Source organism: Corvus hawaiiensis, chromosome 5 (assembly GCF_020740725.1).
Source record: "Corvus hawaiiensis isolate bCorHaw1 chromosome 5, bCorHaw1.pri.cur, whole genome shotgun sequence".
Taxonomy (NCBI): domain Eukaryota; kingdom Metazoa; phylum Chordata; class Aves; order Passeriformes; family Corvidae; genus Corvus; species Corvus hawaiiensis.
Window position 1 is genome coordinate 68552926 of NC_063217.1, and position 22808 is coordinate 68575733.

The 22808-nt window shown below is 37.0% G+C and overlaps 1 long non-coding RNA gene across 1 annotated transcript in view; it reads right to left on the reverse strand.

Annotated features, from left to right (window-relative positions):
• Nucleotides 1–7134: 7134 nt before the first annotated feature.
• LOC125326722 overlaps nucleotides 7135–22808 on the reverse strand; it is a 43770-nt gene continuing 28096 nt past the window's right edge. The window contains exon 2 of the long non-coding RNA XR_007203962.1: nucleotides 7135–14653. This is a non-coding gene — a long non-coding RNA (uncharacterized LOC125326722). The remainder of the gene's footprint in view (nucleotides 14654–22808) is intronic.

The following is a 22808-nucleotide window of genomic DNA, read 5'->3' on the forward strand; positions in this document are numbered from 1 at the left end:
CATATAACATAATAAGAGCCAAAGACACAGCAGGTTTTGACTTCACACTTTAGTGACCAAATCCAGATTTTTCCTGCTCAGTTCAAGGCTTCTTTTGAAGACAGCTAAATAAAAACATCTCCAAAGCATAGAAAGACAAAAGAAGAATACTGGTCTACTTATGGGAAATCTATCCATACATCCAGTGCCTTCAAATTGTTTTCTGGACCAACAAAGGAACAGAAAAAAAGCATGTCAGGATAAAAAAAATAAAAACAAAAACAAAACATGTCAGAACATTGTAAAAACTAATTTATGTATTGTACACTAATCCAGAAAGGAAAGCAAAACTTGGACTTTTTAAAGTCTCTGGTTAAATTTAAATTAAATATCTTATATGCAAGTCTGTAAAAATCCAAATGAAGTAGTCACTGTATCTGGCCATAAGAAGTCTTTCAGATATATCAGATTAATTGTTTGTAAGTGTGGATTATCTGGTGTATAGGCAACATGGAGGTCATTTTTACTGGATGACCTGTCAAGATGCTGAAACATTCGCTCTTCTCAGTGTGAGCTTCAGTTTGCTGCTTTTTCAGCCATTCTGAGGGTCTGCTCCTTCAACACCACGAGGATGCACTCCAGGAACAAGGATCTAGATGCCAAAGTGAACACTGAGGGAGTTAGAGGCTTTTTACTTCTTAAAAGCATTAGGCTTTCAAGCATTGATCTGAACCCAGGCTAGAGCTGAAACTACCAGAACATGACAACTGTTCCAGGGTGGTCTTGTTCCTTCAAACACATCCTGCCCAGCCATCAGAACAAACTCAGCACCAACAGAACAGACATATTTCTGTCTTCAGCTGTGTCTTCAGCAAAAAAGCTTCACAACAACTTATTTGTCGGTGCTCTCATTTATCATCCTCGCCTCAAACCAAAGGACATGGCACAATGCAAGAAGAGTGACCTCATTGCTTATGTGTTGGGCTTGTACAACCAAGAAGAGCAGGGGCCAGACAGGCCTCCAGCCTCTGCTTTAATGTGTGCATGCCAGAGATGGGGAGAAGAATGGGGCAGGACTTTCTGCTCACAAGTGATTATTGGATATCCCACTAGACATCACATATTTTCTCTCTACACCCTCTCTGACAGTGATTAGATGCATAAAACATTCTAAGTCATTTCAAATATCCTGCAAAATCATATTCTTTTGATCTCTAGTGAGCTATTAGTTAAGTATGCCCTGCCTACATCCCTGACAGATCAGTAAAGGATGCAAAGAGCCAAGCATTTTGAATGGTGTAAGGCTTTGCTTTTGTTTTGACAGTCGGGATCCAAAACAGCTAAAGCTATTGAAGCTTTAGAATTTTATCAAATGCAAATTGTCAGCTTTGGTACATAGAAGGTTAACACTGTACTTCTCAGCCCTGGAGTGATACATGAAAATATACAGTCAGTGACTTCAGGAAACCCATCTAAACCCTGCATGTACATTTTTCACTTCACCAACTACTCTGGTGGTAGCCAGTAGATCTAATTTCATCAAGCTTGTGCTCCTGACAGCAGTCACATCAAATTAAAGAATCTTCCAGACTTAGCTGGCACCTTCATCTAAGCCTTTATATCAAATAATATGCCTGTTGCCTTCATCATGCATTCCTTAATTATGTGAAAATCAGCAGACTGCGGCTTGTGCCAGCAAAGAAAACGAGGAAAGAAGAGTGTTCTTTCCAATGCACATGGCTGGACACCCTTCAGAGACATCTCATTTGATTGGTAGTAACAATATTCCACTGATGTTCTTTTTCTATATCTATAACTTAAGGCCCTTTTCCTAAAGAATTAGCTTAAGCATGCACATATTAAAACCTGCATAATTTTTTTTTTCTTGGTGACAGAGATGCTGTGAATTTTGGTTCTGGTTTTTAAACAGATGCTACTTGGTGGATAAGTATAATGTGCCCCTAGGCCGGCTATATTTTGCTGGTAAAAAAGATTAGGAGGATGGGTGAAGATTGCTTACTACTGAAGCATGCTGTGTGTAAATCTCATGGGAAACTCACAAAATATCCTATCCTAGTCCCAAACAAAGATGTTCTAATTCCTTGGAATCAAATACAAACCCCAAAGGGGATCAAGGCCCACACAGCAAACTAGGTGATCCATCAACAACCTAATTACATTCCATTGACCCAGAAGAATTTCTAGAAGCAACAGATACCTCTGGATGCTGGAACAGCATCTATCAATTGCTGGCCTCTGGGTCTTGTCATTACCTGACATCTCCACTGCTAAAACCATCCCTAGGAATCCTCTCCTTTCTATAACCTGATTATTAAATTGGATGCTGGTACCTAACAAACTTCTCCATGCTAAATTCCAGCAGAATGCATCATAAAAGGGGTTTTGTTCCTTGTAACATCCTGCCTCTCATTACCAATGCAAAATATTTTAAAATGAGCTTCTTTGGAAATCACATTCTGATACTAGCCATGCATTTCAGGAAACCTGGCCAGAGGGAATGTCTGAGGACTCTTGTCTGCCTTAGTTATGAAAGAACCAAACCTCAGTAACTTCACCAATAAGAAAGGACAATAATTAAATATTTTTTTAAAATGGAAAAAAAGAAAACTGTGAATAGACCAGTTGACTGGTCTATATTAAATGTATTATGGATCCTCTTCTTTTGTTTACCTGATATCTCAGTGGGACAGGGATCTGTTCTATGTGCCCACAATATACTATCAATTACAAAAAAAGTAATCAAATTCATGAATGAAAAACATGATTTACAAACGTCTCTTACTAACAGCTGAGCACAACTGCTCTTTTCAATGATGCCCACTGGTGCACTGAGAACAGCTGAAAAAGTAAACAAGAAAACTGCACTGGAAAAATAAAAAGAAACTACGATTGGGATTATCTGTTTCTCACAGTCTGATGGCTCTTCAGGAGGAGAGAAGCAGACGGTGTTACTGGCAAGAAATTAATATTAAAATATAAAATAAAAAGTATGTCAGGTCAAGTCCCTCATCTGTGAAGCCCTGTGAGTGTAAACTGCAAAAAGCATTCAATTGTTACAACTGTATTGAACTGTACTCTATGTATTTCTTTTTGTTTATTGCCTCATGCCACAAATATTCCCTGATTCCAAATCTCAGCCACATGCAGGAAAATATATTTCTGCTGCAATTTAAATGGACTAATAAAAAGCAACATTCAGCCACTTGGATCTGAAATATTCATGAGACACTCAGGGAACAATGAAACTGAAGTGCTTCAGCTCTCCTAAAGGAACGAGAGTCATGAACACACAGGAGTAACTAGGAAGTGTCCTACTGTGCCTTCAAACTTTGCTCTTTATTTTTCCTTCTACCTTCTACTGCTCTTGGTTCAAATCAAGCAGGTTCATTCCCATTTAGTAGACACCACTCCTGACTACCCAGGTGGCTCACATCCATTTACTGAAATTTTAGCCTGTGTTAAGTTACTATGAAAGCAAAATATCAGACTGCTCTGCCTACCTGAGTGAACTCCTTTGCTGCAGTATAGTCATACAGCCAGATGATGTAATTATGAGAGTGTGTGCATCTTCACGTGAGCCCAAATAAATATTGAAATTGATTTTAAAATTTCCTGAACTCGAATCCTCAGTCTCAGAGAAAACTTCATATCCCTTGCTTGTTATAATTACTAACTTTGCTGAGAACTTTGCTGAGACATTTGTATTAGATGACTGTTTCCTACTTCAATGAAACATATGACCCAAATAAGAAAAACAGTTTCCTAATTAAAATTTCAAGCAGCAAAACTAAATTATCTTACAACATTGTTTAGAAATCCGGGTCAGTGCTATTCTTGCCAGGAATTAAATGGGTCTAGAAATAATGTGCAATGGGGCCAGCTATTTTAAACCACTGCAGCTCTGTGCCTCAGACCCTTACGACTGACACCCATAGCTAAAGAGGATGTAATCTGTGCCTCTTCAGTATCTGCAGCTCTGGGCAAGCAGAAAGTAATTTTACATGATTCTGTTTATAATTCTTTATTCTTAGCAACTATCTAGCTATCTGTAGTGGCAAATATAACTGTCACCTTTCTCTTCAATAGCTGCCCTTTTTCAGAAGGGAAGATGGAGCATTCCAGCAACAGCACAGAACAGGTCTCTGTTTCGCCCATTTCACAGACGTCTTCATCTATCCCATAATTTTTCTCTCAGCCTTATAGACAGGAAGGTAACTAAAACCTGAATAAAAAATAAAGCAGGTAATCAGCCTGCTAAGTCTGGAAATAAGAAATATTTTAGAGAACTTTTCAAGGAGCCTTTGATCTATTCTGACCATTTCAGATGATGTTCAAACTGCCAGGATTACTTTTAATGTCTACACTACAACTTTCCCTTCCTTTTGGTGTAACAGCAAGCACTGCCTACCTGCAAATTTCCTTTACACATCCTGTAAGGGCAAAGGCTGCTCTGGCTTCAGCCAGCCTAGTCTCTTCCAGCTCCCCAAAGCTGTTTGTCAGCAGCTTTCTGCACCACCTCTGTGCATAACCATCCCTCTTGAAGTCCCAGTCAGGGCTTCTGCATCAACACCTAAACAATGTTTAAAGCCAGGAAATATTAACATATTTCAAAACCATATCTCTAAACCCAAGATTGACTTCAAATTGTTTAAATTCTTGCCCACTAAAAGATATTTCGATAAGAAGAATAAAAATATTTTATGTGAATTATGCTCAATTCAACTGTTCTTTTTTCTGAATACAAGAAAATAAATAGTCTTGGGTGGGGGAAATGTCGAAGCTTTTCCTCTAGAAAACTAATTTTTCTATTGACTTGTTAAATGACAATTTTTGACATGTTCTTTAATGCTGATGACCATTTTTTGACAGTGTAAAATATCTCTTTGCAATTTCCTACTGTTTTCAAACCTTAAGTAATCCTCACATAGTATGTACTTTTGAGAGAAGACCCATGGATGCAGGATACAAGTATCAACTGAGGATCCAGAAACTGAAGAACTAAACACTAGCTTCCCCAGATTTATGTGCAACTTACTTTTGTATCAAGCTGTCACATGCTTACAGCAGTACAGTTAACAGGATCTTAATGTTTTTGCACCAAAGAAGCTTCAGTAAATTCCTGGTTTTCATCCAGCTCACCCCACGAGCCCTCCATTTGCACAGCCTTAATGATGAACTTTTAAACCTCTTTAGGGGGCATCCAAATTTCCAGATTATAAGCTTTAAGATAGTTTTTGGCTGGTACATTGTTGCAATCTTTTGCTAGATTTATCCTGTCTATTTTCTGAAGTGTTTAGGAATACCTCTGAGATGCCGAGTTTTTCAAAGACATGAGAATATGCTGTCCTCTCCACTGAATGATGGCTTCAAGGTTAAGCCATACAATACTTTTTGTTCCCACTTCCACAAGTATTTGAGGCGTAATATGAGAGAAGAACCATCATCTGTTTACCTTCTAGTCATAAAAAACTGTAAGTATGTTTAGTGTCTTCATTCACATAAGCACTAACAAGAGTTTGCTTTTGTTTTTTAGCAAAACATTTACTGGAAAATAGTTTAAAAATGAAGAGGACTTCAAGTTATCATACAGCAAAAAAACAAAGAGCAACCTAAACAAGTTTTTATTTCTGTTTTCTGAAGGTATTCTATGTAACAGAAAAGTAAGATATATTGTTTTATCTTTGTAAATCAACCATTAGTTTTGTCTATTGAAGTTATTAAGCTGCAGTGTTGTTTGATTCCAAATGTGAAAAATAATTATTGTGTTTTCATGCCTATTAACAGAATTCTGAATCCAGCTCAGTTAAGTCTCCTCAACTTTGTGGTTACTATTAACAAACACAGGAATTTCTATCAGAATTTTTACTTAAGGAATGGCATAACTGAAACAAGACATATAATTGAAGTGTGAACTTTAAAAATCTTATAATTTATTTGAACTATGTAGAAACTGATAAAACACTATTTATAAAAATAGTGTAAGAAGGTACAAATAAATGAGAGAAAATTAAATCAAAATATAGTACTGTACTTTTGACAACTTTGATAATAATGCTTATCATCCTCTAAAATATCAACCTCTAAATATCTGTTCTGCAATGTAATTTTTTTAGTTTGTTATTTTGGTTGAAGAACTGCTCAAAGCATTGGATTGCAATGCATAAACCTCTTGCTATGAAGAAATTAATGACAAATTACTTTCTTAATCTCTCCTTTGAAGAACTGCCAGCCAGCAGCAGTTAAATATTAAGCATTTATCTATTGAGTTATTGGAGCTTTGGATTTGAATCTGTACTATAGATGGTACCTTTATCTTCTAAGGTACCTTTTTGCTATTTTCCTAAAGAGAAAGTCCATTCTTCACAGCATTTGTGGAATAGCAAAACAGCTGTTCTGTATGGAAGAAGACCTAGTTTTTCTGACTCATAATGGCAAATCAATTAAATCTTGATTAATGTTTGGCTCAGTGTCACATAAATTTGTCTAAGTGCTGATGCTACATAAGTTAAGATGGCTGGATGCCAAATCTCTCAAAACACGGCACTCAGTGCATCCCATGCATCCCTTTCAAAACACAGGTTTGCTTCCTCTCGATGCCAAAAATTGCTAACACAGAATGAAGACTTAGAAATCCTGTGTCTTTTGTTTATTATCAAACATAGCTAAAAATTCAACCAGAAATATGATCACAATGCAAATTGCACGTTTCAATAATATACTTTTGAGTTTACACTCTATTTTCTACCCCTTCTATTTGTGTGATAACAGAAAGAATACTAAACAAAGTGGAAGATTGATAAAGCTGTCACATTCTTTCAAAATAAGAATTCTTGATACATCTCAAATACTTTGATTAAAAATTCCATAAGTTTGAGTCATTCAGATCGATTGTCTGACTTAAGTCATCTCTGCAAGCAATCTATCTTTATACTCAGGCAAAGAATGGATAATGCTGTGGTGAGCTTCCTTTCAAGAAAGTAATAAACTGACTTCTGATTATTTGCAGTGCCAACCAGAAAGCGTGTAATCATATAAATATGTGGTTCTAAATAATTTGCATGAGTGCCAGACACGCAGGGGGAGACATTGTGCTAGACATGCAGAAAAAGAAAATAAATTACAGTACACAGCAAATTACATGTTAAGAATTTAATTGTCATCTTGATAATTCTGTGATAAGTAATCCTTCTTAACATGGACAAAGTATATACAACACCTTTAAATGTACACTTCCCATCTTCTGATCACAAGTGTGAAGTACCATCTCATATATTTAACTAACCATGGCTGCAGTAATATGTCCAAAAGCCCACTGATGTAGAAGAAGCATTTCTATAATTATGAAGTCATTAAAAAGCAACTAAATATAGTAAGCAATAAATACACAGGCAATTTGTGACGTTAAAACAAAACCAACCCAAACTAATTGACAAGGAGTCACCAGATCTCTTTTGATGTATTTAATCAATATTGATTGTGCAGTTTAATATCCATTGTGGTCAATAGCTCCACCCTGTGCTCTACAGAAATATGAAGCTCAGTATTTGATGTCACATGTACTATTCAGTATTTATGGCAAAGCCACCTGCGTCACCTCTATCATTTAGCCCTGGGCAAGATCCAGTTACAGACAAATGCAAACTGTAATTAGAATGGCAAGTCAAGCTTACACTTGCACAATGGCAGGTACCTATAAAGTGACCAGATTTCTCAATTATTTCAGATTACTTTTCTCAAAATGTCTAAGAATTTTCATCAGTGTCTGCATTTAGATTTTAATTAGATATGCAGCAGGCAATTAGACATTTATTTCAAATGCTGTTAGAATTGTTTGCTGGCTCTCTTCTCAAAAGGCCAAAATAGCTGACAATGGCTAATGACTACATATTTCACGTGAAAAAGGATATGCAGACATAATTACTGCTGCAATCTCATCAAGCAGCCAAGTCTAATTAAGTGTCAAACTAGAGTTACAGAAGGGTTATGAAACTTTCCCTCAAAAATGACAACTTTGAGGGAAAGTTGTGTCAGCTGTGGTGACACATAGACAATAAAACAACCTCAAGAGCAAGAGAAACATGACTTTTATGTAGGTTTTTGAGTAATGTTACAGAAAAGACCCTGTTCTTTCCATCATTCACAATGCATTAGTGAATTTAAAACAAAATTGCAATATTCAACCTGTAGCCAGGAAACAAAACTTATTGTAATATTCCCACTTTCATTAACAAGTACTTAAAGCTGTCAATAACTTTTTAAATTGTTTTTCACTCCAAATCAAATCTAGGAGGCTCTCATAAGCCTTATCTCTTTCCCACTTGTAATTATTTACATTTTTAATTATTAGTATATCCTACTAATGAGTATGTTAACTATTATTAAATTGATGCTTAAAATATTAATGTTCTGTATTCAGTTTGTAGGCACAAACAAACCATATGAAAGACAGTAGTGTGTTAAGACTTTCAAAAACAAAGATGGGAAGGAAATAATATTATTGGCCTATGAACCTGCTAGTTTTCAAACATCTTTTCTCATTCTACATTGCTCTCAGACAGAGCTTTCAATTTCTCATAAAATCTTGACAGACTAATAAGCCCAGTTTTTATCTAGCCGTAGTAAAGTCTGGTTCTTAAGAACAGAAGATGTAAAGATGACACATTTTATATTCTGTTTATCATCCTGCACATATACACAGATATTCTTCATAATTTCTTCTTTAATGCAGCAATGACTTTTCCTCATTTGAGACACATCCCCCAGAAATAAAAGGAAACCAGTATGGCTTTAGCACATCCCATTATTTCTAGAAGTGGCTGCCCAACTTAAGATAGAACAAGGATTCTTCTTTTACTTCTTCCACAGAGATCTGTCATTTTCTTGATATTTGTGTTGAATAATACTGATCCTGTTCTAATTTAAAAATGTAATTGTGTTTCAAGTCAATTCCTGCTACACTACTTATCATGTAGAGCAACACAGCTATGCTAATGCTTGCTGTGGTAACAATGCAGAATTTGCTCAGATTTTACTATTAGGAGACACTAAACTCTTCATGTGTGGCATGCTAATCTTGTTCTAATTCCTCAGCCATCTCTTTTGAACCTTCCTCCCTTCCTCACCCTAAATAAGGTGACAATCCCATGCCACTGAATGTTATTACAGTTCCTAGAAATGTTCAGTATATATTTTATCTTGCTCAAGGAGTCCTCCTAATAATATATGTACATGGAATATCTTAAAATGATTGGCAGCCAGTCACCTTTTCCTCAGTCAAGATAGCTATTTAGTATTTTAATATCTTCCATTAAAAATGCAAGAAAGAATGCAGAAGTTTAACACTGCCTCTAACCCAATCACAGTTCTGATTTTCCTTCCTATTCAAGCAGTGGTGTCTATGCTATGTTCTCATCAAACACCATTCAGGCAAGGGGATGAAATACCAGGCTTACTTAAAGGAATTACAAATAAAGCTTTTGGGTTTTTCAGTAAGATTGTTTGTTTATTGGTTTGTTTGGAGGGTTTGGTCATTTGCCATTAGTTTGTGATTTTTGCTTGGTCATGCCGTCAGTTGGAATGGGAAGACACGACAGAATCACTGGCATAAGGCAACCCACTCCTACTGGTGACTTGAATGCAGGTATTTGAGATTTGCACTTTTCACATAATAACTTTGCTGCCCTCACAGATTACTCCTTGCCTGCAAAAGAGGATAGGCTGTTAAGCTTTTTTATTTTTTTCCTTTTAAAAAAAACTTAAAATCACTTGGGCTTTTTATTCAAAACAGCTCATTCGAAGTACAGTCAGTGCTACACAGTATTGAAAACAATCCTTAATCACAGAGTCTGACTTGAAGAATCAATGTATGCATCCTACAATAGCCTGATTATCTGCTGAGATAAGGGCATGCATCATCTCATCCTCTCCACTTATTGAAAAGGGCATCCATGTGCTTGAGCTGAAGCAGGGAAGTCAGAGATGTGAGCCAGATGATGCCCCAAAATCTTGTATCAGCAAAGAGAGAGATTGAGTGAAGGACTTAAAAAGAGAAGAGTGCAAGGTGAGGTAATACTCACTGTTTATGCATGTATATTGAATAAATTTATTTGCTTTCCTAAAACTTTTATTCAAAAAAGAGAGTGTGAGCAGATTTTGAGAAAAATTCAGGAGAGGATGTGAAATTCCTGAGCTGATGTTGGGCTGTAAAATACACTACTTCACAGAAAAAGACAGTTTAGTTACCACTGAAATTAAACAATATCCAATAAAAGCCAAAGAAAACTTATCGCTAAGCATAAGTACTGTTTATATCCTGCATTATGGCTTCTCTTTTCCTGTATGCAATTTTATTTTACTATGGATGCCATTCATTTAATTTTGGGATATCACTCACCTGAGTAGACTAAATTCTAGGAGCTCTGGAGAATATGAGAGCACACGCACGCTCATTCTCACACATGAGAACAGAATTTGTCTGTAAAATCGCAAAACTGCAGCAAAGAATTTACTTTCTAAATGGTTTCTCAGGCCTTTGTCTCGGTGGAGCTTTCTCCATTCAAGCAAGCCTATAATGCTGGCCACAGAAATACTGTGAAATAGCTCTTTGAAATAAAAATAAATTGGAAAGAAAACAAGCTATTGAAGTGACACTCATATTTCAAAGGCATTGTCTTTGTGGATGAGAAAAAAATTTTGAGAATTTTCCAGTCATTTTAAAAACTCCAGTGATCTAAAAGAAAAATAAAATATTCCAGATAATTATATCTCTCAATTATCCTAAAAATCAATCTCTACATTTTCTAAAATGTTTATCATAATATAATTTTCAGAACCACACAGGTAACGTATGAAATTCACTTGCAGGAGGGGCTTTTAAAAGGACCATAAAAAAAAACAGGCAACTAATGTTTCTCATTGTCTCTGTATATGACAAATAGACTGCTTAAACTATATTGCAGTAAAAGTCTTGCTAGAGTGAAATTTTAATACTGTCAAATCATTGCAATTGTTCCTTATATTTGGTGCAACACTCAGCACCCTTGCTGTCACCGGCTGTTCCACAGGTATTTAAGAAAAACAAAATCCAAAATCATGAAGACTGTTTTTCCTATTATAGAGGGTATTATTAAAAAAAGTGAATCTCCAGTTTTAAATTCATATTTTAGGGGCTTTAAGTAGCAAAGTACAAAACTCAGATATAACTATGTTGTTTCAAAGACCAAAAGGCATCTCTACACAAATGCTATTTTGAGCAATGCATATTGGAATTGAGTTAAATATTAACCCACTACTAGTCTCTGAGAGTCAAAATTATTATCTGTAATACTTTGTAAGCAATGCAGGAATGTTAAGCATAAGAATCAACTATAATGCAGCCAGAAGACGGCCCTTTCAAATAATGTTAAAGAATGAAAGGTTTCAACATAAAATAGAAAAGATGTACTGAATATAAACATTTTGTACCTCATGGTCAGCAGATATTCATGGCAACTGTAAAAAGTAATAATGTTCAATATGCTATGAGAAGCAGACATCCTCAAAGAGACTGTTTTCCTCTTATGTGCCACGCCCGTATTCCATACACGTAATTTTTACACCTAGGAACCCCTTAGTTCAAAATTCCATGAAATCTTTTTTTAGAAACAAAATGATTTTTTTGTAAATTTAGGTTCTTGTTATGGCTATCAAATACTGTCAGTCAAATTTAGCTTACAAAGCACCAGACGGCTGCTGGTTGTACAAATTTGGATGTCAAATTTAAAATCTGCCTTGTCCTTGTTATCTATTTACAGCAGACAAAGGTCTCAATACAAAAGAGATTAATAAATTTGGGGGCTAGTGAGGGGATCAAGTGTCATAGTAGAAATACAATATTTATTTTAGAAAATTCAGCTACTATTCAGGGTCTCTGCAAATGTATTAAAAGTTTTGCTCCACTAATATGATACACTAGATGATAAAGTTTTCATCTTTCTTCATACACAGTCTCACACCTGTAGAGAAACTTCTCCAAGTTCACAATTAATAAACAAAAATTTACTTTAATAAATTTATTCTTAAGGATTCTGTGATAGAGTTCCATTTAGAGTGTCTCTTTCACAGAGAGGATTGCTTCATTTTTTATCTCACCTGAATACAAAGACAGTTATTCATGAAGGAAGGAATACCAGTGTCACTTGACTTTATTACAAAAAGAATTAAATAGATCAAAGCCTATGCTACTAATAAAAACCAGGTTTGCCAGATGTACTTTATAAAAAATTATTTTTTTCCTAAAGATGGGGGTTTGCCAATTTTATAAAATTACGGCCAGATGTGAGAAACTATATAAATGCAACAGACCTTGATTTAAAAAAGTAGAAAACATAGCAAAAAAACCTGAGGTCTCTGCTTGTCTGGTAGTATCTGGTGACATACTAAATCAATAAGAAATGTATACATCTGAGAGGTCTGGGATCAGAGGAATGAAGGGGGTTTAAAGGGAATTATTAAAATTTGTGACATTTATATTACTGCTAGGAATCTTAACTCAGCCTTTGAAAACATTTCAGTATTTGGCAAAAACCAGGCCCTGGAATAGAGCAATACATTCTCTTCTGTCATTTGGTGTCTCTCCAATTACCAAGCTTCAATCCACTTCTCAGAGGAGTAAGAAACATGAAAGACAGCTTTGTGAATGACTGATTAACACAGAAAAGATCATTTCTCCAAGATTATATTGTATTCCTAACAAGACCAAAAGTGTGCACTAAATTATTATTATGATAATTAACTTTGGCAGACTTTGTCTTATTGTTAAAAAGCAGTAATAAGGTACCTTAAAAGGCAGAATAATTACACTTAACTGCTGTAATTAGTAAGTTAATTTTCAGGTGAAGATTATTCATAACATAGGAATTATGCAACTGCTGCCATTTAAATTCTTACTGCAATGCCTTCATATAATTTAAATCAAGAATTGTTAGCATTTCTGAACCTTTACTTCAATAAGGTAAGAGAAAAAAAATCCATTCAGGAAGGAGACCATTTCATTTCTGTGTCAATGGACTGGAACGTCTGAAACTGAATATCAAAATATGCATATATAATCCAAATGAGAGAAAAGGAAGGAGAAGAGAACAAAGTTAATATTTTCACACACAACTTTAGTGATATTAGTTTTCTCCTTTTCTACCAGGTGCCATTCCAAAATCTTTCTTCGCTTTCACTAGTTTTTGTATTTCACTCCAGGATCAAAAAAAAAAAAAAACCAAAAAACCCCAAAATTTCACAGAGAAATTTCATCTTCTGTTCTGTTCATAGAGAATTTGTGCCAAAATCTGTGATTTCATATAATTTAAAGTGAATTTTGTTACTTTCCTTAAGATCTATTTTCCTGATGACCTACACTGCTGTTTCTGGGTGATCTTCAGAAAACGAAAAAATGAGTGATTTCAGTCATGTTTTCTAATAAATGGTTCATTGGAGTAATACATATATATTGTACAAAACACTCCTAGACTGCTTGCATTTTACTACCAATACTCCAAGATGACTCCTACATGACAGCACACAGCTCTCATGTCCTTATTACACAGGAAGTCATATAGGTCATCATTTTTACGAAGATGAATACACAAATCCCATAAAGCGGCAGTGAGAAACAGAAAAGGCCTTGACACCGTACGAGCACTGCTCAGCAACAGCTAAAACACTGGTGTGTTGTCAACACTGTTCTGGTCACAAATTCCACAGAGGAAAGTAAGGACATGGGCAACACTCAGAAGGTATTTTAAAGAGTTTGATATTGTCTGGTAGCTGATTGTACGATGGGGCTTCCTCAGCATATGTCACCTTTTCGTCCTCCTCCTCTGCTCATAGCCCAAAATTTTCTCCTTCACACCAGTTCTTGATGACTTCCAAGATCCCTGGGAGATTGAGGTTTCCTATTCAAGCTTGCTGTGTGAGCAGTATAACCCGCTTACCCCACACACCATCAGTGGCACGATGTGTGGAAGGGACTTCCCCTTTGAACACCCAGCCCAGCACTGGTAGCCAGGGTGCCAGAACCAGCTGTGCTTCAGTGCCAATCACTTCTGAAGCAACTTGAACCCTTCACAAGATGTCAGGATCTCTTTTTCAGTTGGGGTGTAACGGGCTTCAGATCCTTTGTATCCCCAAATTCAGAATCTCAGGGTCATCCTCAGGTTTCTCTGGGTACTCTTTGCCAGAGGCTCCAGGAAGGCCCGTTCTCACTGGCTGCAAGTAGAGCATATTTTTCACACCTTGTCATAACTCGACTGCTCCAAGGGCTACTCTACGAACAATCTCCCATTTAATTTATTCAAAAGCTTGTTGTTCAGGACCCCGCTTAAAATCATTTTTCTTCCAGGTCACTTGATAGAGGGGGCTTACAATATGACTGTAACCTGGAATACGCATCCTCCAAAATCCCACAGTGCCTAGGAAAGCCTGTGTTTCCTTCTTGCTGGTTGGCAGGCACATCAATGTATTGCAAGTGTTGTGGAGCCTCACCCTCTTCCAATGCAGTCTGGATCAGTCCATGGCAACCAGTGGGGTTGTTTCCACCCCTGGGGCAGTCCATTCCTGGTGTACTTCCAGGTGTACTGCCTACCCATCCAGGTAAAAGCAAACTGTGGCCTGAACTCTGCTGCTAAAAGAATGGAGAAAAAAACACATTAGCAATTGACCATGGTGCACCTCGTACAAACTTCCTCCACAGTACTTCTTTCACCTCTTTTATCACTTTATCAGGGCACTTTGGTCGTTCAGGGGTGAACTTCCAAACCACTGGAGCAGAATAATCCTTCAAAAACTGGCCCAATTTCTCCAGCCTTCCATGCCACTCATGGCTATCCAACCTCAGGGTAGACCTCTGAATAACCTCCCAAGAAACCTCTGTCTTGACTCTAAACCTGGCAGACTTAGCAACAAGAACATGCTTTGCTTAACATCCAAAGGGAATTCAAAATCCTCAAAAGCTGTTGTAACAGGCCTGAAGGAGGAAAAGGGAATAAAAAGCTGGGGAAAAGCATCCCCCTGTTTCCCCCACAGACTGGGTACTGCTATTAATGGACTCCTGAAAGCAGTGCCCCAGGTAAGGGTATGAGAGCAACACTGAATTCACATCCCAAATGACCCTCATTGCCCTTGATGTTATCATGTCATAAGGTGATATCTCACAGTGCAGCAACAAAGCAATCCTGATCCCTCTCCCTGCTTCGAAAAAGAGCACCAGAATGGGCACACAGCACTTATATGGAAACATACACTGGGCTGGTGCCACAACCATCTGACAGACCAAGTAACATTGTGATCAGTGGCTCTGGATATACTACAACAAATGCTCAGACAGAATTTGCTTCTGATGAGCCTGGGGTTTTAATGACGGACTTCTGTCCATCATAAAGAAGTCCATATTCTGGGACCTAACATGGAATCGCAGAAAGGTACAGGGAACATTTACTATACAAAGTTGCTCAGAGCCCCATCCAACCTGGCCTTGAACACCTTCAGTGATACTCTGATCTTGTTGTCAAGTCACCTCAACAACTGGACATAGGCAGTTTCCAGAAGAAATATAAAACTACCTCTGAGCCATAGGTACAGAATTTAATTCATGCAGAAAAAGACACTGCATTATTTTCCTGGAACACTTTTTGTGTGTGCAAACCATAATACTCAGCTGTATTGACTCAGGTATTCTAAGCTTACTGTCCTCATTATAACATTAGCACTTAATTATAACATGTTTCATCTCAGACTACATATGGACAGGTTTGCTAAAAACTTGCATTACTGGGGATTAGCCATGCAGAGAAGAAAAAGACAATATTGTGCAGATATGTGACAGAAGCTTGATTATCAAAGAAGGATTCAGGTTGTGTTTTCTGCTCTCTGCCTCAGCTGAAAGGCCAATTTTCTCAGTGGCCTGACCCCTTTCTAAGATTCATCGTCTATGCCTGGTATTCTATAATCCGTTTGTGTTATTTTTATTACTGAATTCCCCAGTTAAGGCTCTGACTCTTCAAGAACAAAATCTCAACATATATACCAGGAAATGAGTACTTATTCAGTTCCTACTTACAGGAGCAGACAAGGAGGCTTCACGCTAATGTCTCAGCACTCCTTTTGGCTTTAAAATGAACAGTTAAATTCTCAGTGTTCAACCCTAAAAAAATCTAGCTTCCAGATCTTGTGATCCCACCTGAATCTATCACTGATAAGCAGAGTTACTGATATGATAACTCCCTTTATTTAAACATTTCTTACTTCATTAAACATCCTTAAGAATCAATAAATACTTTGAGAGATAAAATAAACCGTTACATGATAAATGAAGCAGGTTCTTATAAATATGATAAAAGTTTAAAAGCCATAAAGGGTTCTCTACAGGTGCTAATTTTACTACTTGAATGAAATTAATAAGACTCTCCATAAAACAGCAGGAGATCTTTAGATTACATGAGTAATCAGCAAGAAAATTTACTGTGGATTCATGAAGCACTAAGTGTTTGTGTAATGTATGCAAAAGTGGTACTTTATTCTCTGCAGTGAACAATTCTGAGTCCTTATAATAGAAAAATATTTAATAGCTTGAAAACTCTTGAGGCATAGTTTTAAAAAGTTGTTCAACTGTGATTAATTCAACTCATGACAAACTAGTAATGAAAGGTCTGCCTTATTTTAATATTCAGTAGGAGCCATTATTTAAAAAACTCCTTAAGGTTAAACAATGGATATAGAGACAACTGGAAATCCAACCTGATGTGTAGGAATGGAAGAGATAGGAGAGTGAGATTTGCACATTCAGTAGTGCATTAATCTGAAAAGCTAAACTAACTTTTCACCTTGGCTGCTCTATGGATAATGTATTTATTTACATGACTACTTGTTCCTGCAAACTTCATGTTTTATGAACCATTTCAGATGAAGAATTTCCAGAAGTAGTCCCATAGAGGAAATTCTGTCGCATTTGTGCTATCAAATTCTCAGTAAATTATGCCCTCCAAGGAAGAATATAGCCAAGCTTTAGTAATTTTTTCAAAAATCTTTTATTACAATGTACCATGGAATCATAAGTTTGTATTCAATACCTTACATTTAATATTTACTGATTGCTGCAATTAATTGCTTTTGGTTTGTAGCTTTGGGCTTAATTAAGTGGACCAAAAGTGTCGATACACTGCAGCTGTTCAACTGACTGACAAATGAACTAAATAATGCTTTACCATGACTGGTTATTAATGTTCTATCAATGAAACAGGCAAGGGGAATGCATGGGTCAGGGAAGTAGTAATAATAATAAAATACAGAGCCTTTAATGTTTAGATCAGCTGCTCAGCACAGATTAACAGTAGCTAAAATGACTGTAATCTAAGGACCTCAATTCATTCATGTTTTATTATGTGTCGTGTGAAATGAGATTACTGATAAAAATACAGTGCTTAAAGACATCTCTTGTTCTGAACAGAGGTGAGCTAACTCTGCTCAATGTTGGAGCTGATTGAAAGGCACATGGCTGTGTCAGTACAGCGCTAAAACAAAGTAAACACATCCTGCAGACAAGGCCACAATACCAGCTGGAGTGTGAGAATGTGTTCCCCATGGCTTTTGAACTGAATCTGTGTTATATTCCACAGGCCTATAGTTTGGGCAATGGCAACATACAGTGTCGATACATCCACTGACAGTTCAGGAAAGGGTCTTTGCATCAACTAATTTGGGGACTGATCTACACTGTGACCTTCGTAACTGTTCACCTCTTTACAGGACTCTAACCCAATAATCTAAATAGGCTCATTTCTGCACTTGTCAAGTAGAAAGTATAAAAAATAGGAAAACATGTATTTTTAGAGCTTTGGCACTTCTCAGGAATATTATGTTAAAGCTTATGCAAAGAAAGATGCTATGTTTGTTGAGGTCAATTGGTACATCTTCTTTGATAGCAACATAGCTTTGGAGAAGTGAGAAAACCTGGTCCAGAATGTGACTTAAGATCCAGTTTCCCTGCTTAAAATAAAAGTTGCATGTTAACAGATGTTATCAATTCTAACTTAGTAACTTCTTGTATCTGTTATATGCAGATTCTTCTAGTCATCATTTAAAAGTCTGGACACATACAGTTTCTAAGATCTAAATGGTTAACTTACCCTAAACCACAGATGTTCACAAATGGTGCATCATTAACTAAAAGGCTTAGAGTGAAACTTGTCAGTATTGCAGGTTATCCATGAAGCTGCTGCCAATCTTTTTGGGCATCAATGTGCTACTAGACCATCTTTTCCCAGGCTTTCAAGGTTTACCCTTTCCTACGTGCAAGAGAATTTGCCATTTATCAGCTTCCTTTCAAACTTCCATGCCTCTGCCCTTATCAAAAGACAGTATTCAGCTACAAATGTTCCTAAAACACTTAATTTTGAAAAAGCTGATGGATTTGGCTCTCAAAGTATGACAATTTCACACAACCATAGAATATGCTGAGTTGGAAGGGACCCACAAGGACCATCGAGTCCAACTCCTGGCCCTGCACAGGACACCCCAGCATTCCCACCATGTACCCGAGAGTGTTGTCCAAATGCTTCTTGAACTCTGTCAGGCTTGGTGCTGTGACCACTTCCTTGGGGAGCCTGCTCCTGTAGCCAACCACCCACTGCGTATAAAACCTTTTCATGATATCCAATCTAAAACCCCCTTACACAACTTCAGGCCATTCCCTCGGGTGCTGTCACTGTCACCACAGAGAAGAGATCAGTGCCTGCCCCTGCACTTCCCCTCACAAGGAAGTTGTAACTGCAATGAGGTCTCCCCTCAGTCTCCTCCAGGCTGAACAGACACAGTGACCTCAGCCACTCCTCATACGGCTTCCCCTCAAGGCCCTTGCTCAGAACTTTATCAATCTTTTTTACCAAGGATTAGTGTTTCCATGACTCTTCCCTCCAAATACCTTACCAAGCTGAATATCTGCTCTTGTAATTACTTCAGCCTTTATTCCCCTCCCTCTACACACCAACACCCATGCATGTACCGATCTCTGTATTTATACATCTATAGGTATTTATACATCTATAGGTTTACTGGGTCTTATCTGATGCAGATCTCCTGTATGGAGATGGCCTTCGGCCATTTTCTCCCTGACTGGGGGCAAATCAGTCTCACTAACACTTCAGTTTACTATTTAATGACAAATAATAATCTTGTGCTCTGGGCAAATAAAAGCAGACCATCTTCAACAATAAAGCACCATGCATGCATTATATAACATGTATAAAAATGGGTTACAGAGAAAGAGACGATTTAATAATTTGAAAAATATTTGTATTTTGGAGGAATATTTATGTTTTTCATATTCTCTGCAAATACAAATACAAGACATGAATCATGCCCTTTAACATATTTCTCTGAGTGTTCTGAGATTAGATCAGATGGAACATTTCATCAGAATCCTTGAAATGATGCAAACAAATATGAACATCTGCATTTTAAATATTAACTGCTAAAGCACCATGAAAACCTCAGTGCTGGCAGATTTGCTCTGATTCCTCTGGCAAAGCATGGGCTCATATTTTTTACCTTAAAAGCATTCTGCACAAGAGATGAATGTGGAATTTAGCTTTCACAGCTGACATACATATAGCAAAAAGCCTTACCATAATTATATTTAATCCTGATAAAGAACACAGTAATTCCTATGCTACACTATTTATATATGATTTAAAGAGACTATTCAGTAGACCCAAATTCAAATAATTATATCCACCCTCTATCTTTGAATCCTATCAATGTTATTTCAGCATCTGCTCTCTGTAAATTCTAGCCAACTTGAACAACTATGGATCTAAGTTTCAAGGTACAGTATCCTATATCTACTTGTTTTTTCTGCAGAAATGACTTTACCTACAAACATACACAGAAACTTTTCATCCTGATGGGCTAGTTCCACCCTTTAGTAGCCTCTTGCTGTATGACCGATCTTTGTAATTTAACTTATTTGGTCACTTCTTTATTCAGGCATTTAGGAAAGAAAGAAAGAAAGAAAGAAAGAAACAAACAAACAAATAACACAGGATGTTGCATAATAAATAATCCCATTTAATCACAAAGTCCAAAATATTTATGTATAAGGCATGGCCAGCTGTCTGCATTTTTCTGCTTTGTAGACTACTCTCAAGTTTTCAGCAATGTCTACACTGGGCAACGTAGAACTAGCACAAGGATCCCTGTGTTTGGGTTGTCAGACTAGTAAATCTGGAAATGATATGCATACAGTGCTCTGCCTAAAGTGCTCACTCTGAAAAAATGCCTGGGACAATAAAAAAAAGAGACCGCCAAATGGTATGTACAGTGCCTCTGAGGAAGATAAAGACTTTAAAAGCAACAATAACCAGAAAAGTATGCAGACAAAATCTAAATAGTCACATAAAGTAAGATCTGGAACAGAATTTGTAGCTTGGCAGAGTTGCAACTTCAGTTTCTTCCTTTCTACATATAACAATGTATTCCTTCCATCATATATCATTCCCTACACTTGTCTAAATGATGTGGTCTAATTAAAAACAGCACAAGCCCTAAAGAAAAGAAAACAGGCCTAAGGACTGAGGGTTTTATAAGCAGCCCAAGATTCCAGTCTACAAAATCCCCAAGGCCACTTTGAAAATCTCAACCTAAATGTTTAGCTGAGTTACTATCTGCTTTTCTTTCAAACTGCAAATCCCAGTTGTTCTCACAATTTCCTACTGTGCACCATGCTTATCCATGAAACATAAGCTGTGGTTAGGATGAAACCTTTGCCCTGCATTTTCTCCATGGATACAAACTGTCTGTCAATATACTACAGCACTGCTACCATTCCCCTCACATTCCATTTACCAATACCTGCACTTCAGGATTTAGGAGGCTTCAGAAACCATCTTTCTTAAGGATTTTCAGCAATGTAAAAAGCATTGTTGGTCGATTTGAAGTTTTTAATATGATGCAAAAGGATGTGAGGTGAATGCAAATACAAAGCGCTGTGGAAAGGAAGCAGGCATTCCAGATAAAAGTACTTAAGATTAATTTAACATGCACAGGATTTCCCAATTAAAACTTTCACATTAGCACTGCATTTTAAACAGTTAATCTCCTAACGAGACATCCCCAGCAATAAGAAGTGAATTGCAGGACTGAATAAGGCCCTGAGGCCTGTATCTGGAAAAGGCTGCGCTTTGTAAATGCTGGATTTATGCTGCTGTCACAAATTCTGCAATGAAAGAGCTGCACTGCCACCTACTGCCAAGATGTCTTTTCCCAGAAACCGCCACTAAAAGTGAGAAACCCTCTGTGCTTCTGCACAAAAGGCTAACCAAAGAAAATTATGCAACTCAATTTTTCATGCAAACCAATTTTAGGCTTTTTTTTTTTAACTCCAGTAGCTGGAAAGGCAGATCGTTTACTTTTCTGTTCCTTTTCTTCATAATATGGTGAAAACCAAGGAATGCTGTGCTGAACAATGTGGGAGAGTCTATGCAAAAGTCTGGTTTTCCCTCTCCTATTCCCAGATCTCAACTGTCACACCTTTGAATCCTGCCTGAGCTGCAGTCATCTCAGCTAATGATACCCCGACTGATTCATGCAAAAGAGTTACACTGAGGTTGATTTCTTCCCTTCCTTTAGGAGCCAAAGACAATACCTCTGTGATGCACCCCATCTCCAAGAGCCTAGATGTGAAGGAGTCTCACACAGTATCTCACAGCACTGCTGTGGCAACAGTGCCTTAATTGAAAATGAAGTTTTACTGTGGTTTCCTTTCGGGGTCTTTTTTGACAGCTAAATTGCATATCAATTAACATTTCGAGAAGAGCTACTCTCTTTCCTAGTAGACATAGTCACTAACAATTGCTCATAAAATAAATTTTTAGAAGCAGCAGAAAAAAAAGGGAATTAATATTTCAGATCGCAATGAAAGATGCTTAACAAATAGCGAAGTAGGGAAGAGAGAACATCAGGATTAATGAATGTCAGCTGTGCTCTCTGTAAATTCTAGCCAACTTAAACAACCATGGATCTAGGATTCAAAAGATACAGTATCCTATAACTACGTGCTTTTTCTGCTCTTTGCCTTAATTGTATATGCAAATAACATTACAGGTGTACAGGTGAGAGAATCCCCATCCTTGTGTTTATAGTTGTTTGGTAACAGTAAAGCACAGATCGACTCGAGCTGCTGCTAGGAAAACCACAGCATCACATATCATCTGCAAGCACCCTGGAGGGAAAAATATCTTCAACTCCCTGTGTCAGTGGTGTCTCAGACTTAAATTGTATGCACACACTCAAGAAATATGTGCCCTTCCTACATTACCATCAAAATAAGTAAAAAACAAGCAAGATAGCTTAATTGCATTTTTTAAGACAAGACTTTTTCTTCTTTTAGACAGGAGCTCCTGCAAGTACAGATGTGGTGAGATTTACTTGTTTAATATCTGGGGAATAAAACTCCAGACATCCTGACACTATCTCCTCCTCTGCCTTCAGGCTTAGCAATACTTCACATTTCAAGTACAAATTCAACTACAAAATTTGTGTGTCTCCATTCTGTATCTTTTTAGGTACATAATATCTCACAGCACCAAAGGATTTCTATGTTTAGGGCCTAGAAGAGAGCTGCTTCTTTTTAAAAGCATGAATACAGCACAACAATCCTTGAGAAAGCATAAATTTTCACACATTTGCAGTTGAAAAGTGTCTTTACTTTTCATTTATCAAGAGAATAGTTCTGAAGAATCAATTCTGTTAGAAATTATATTTTATCTGTTGCCCTGAAATTAAAA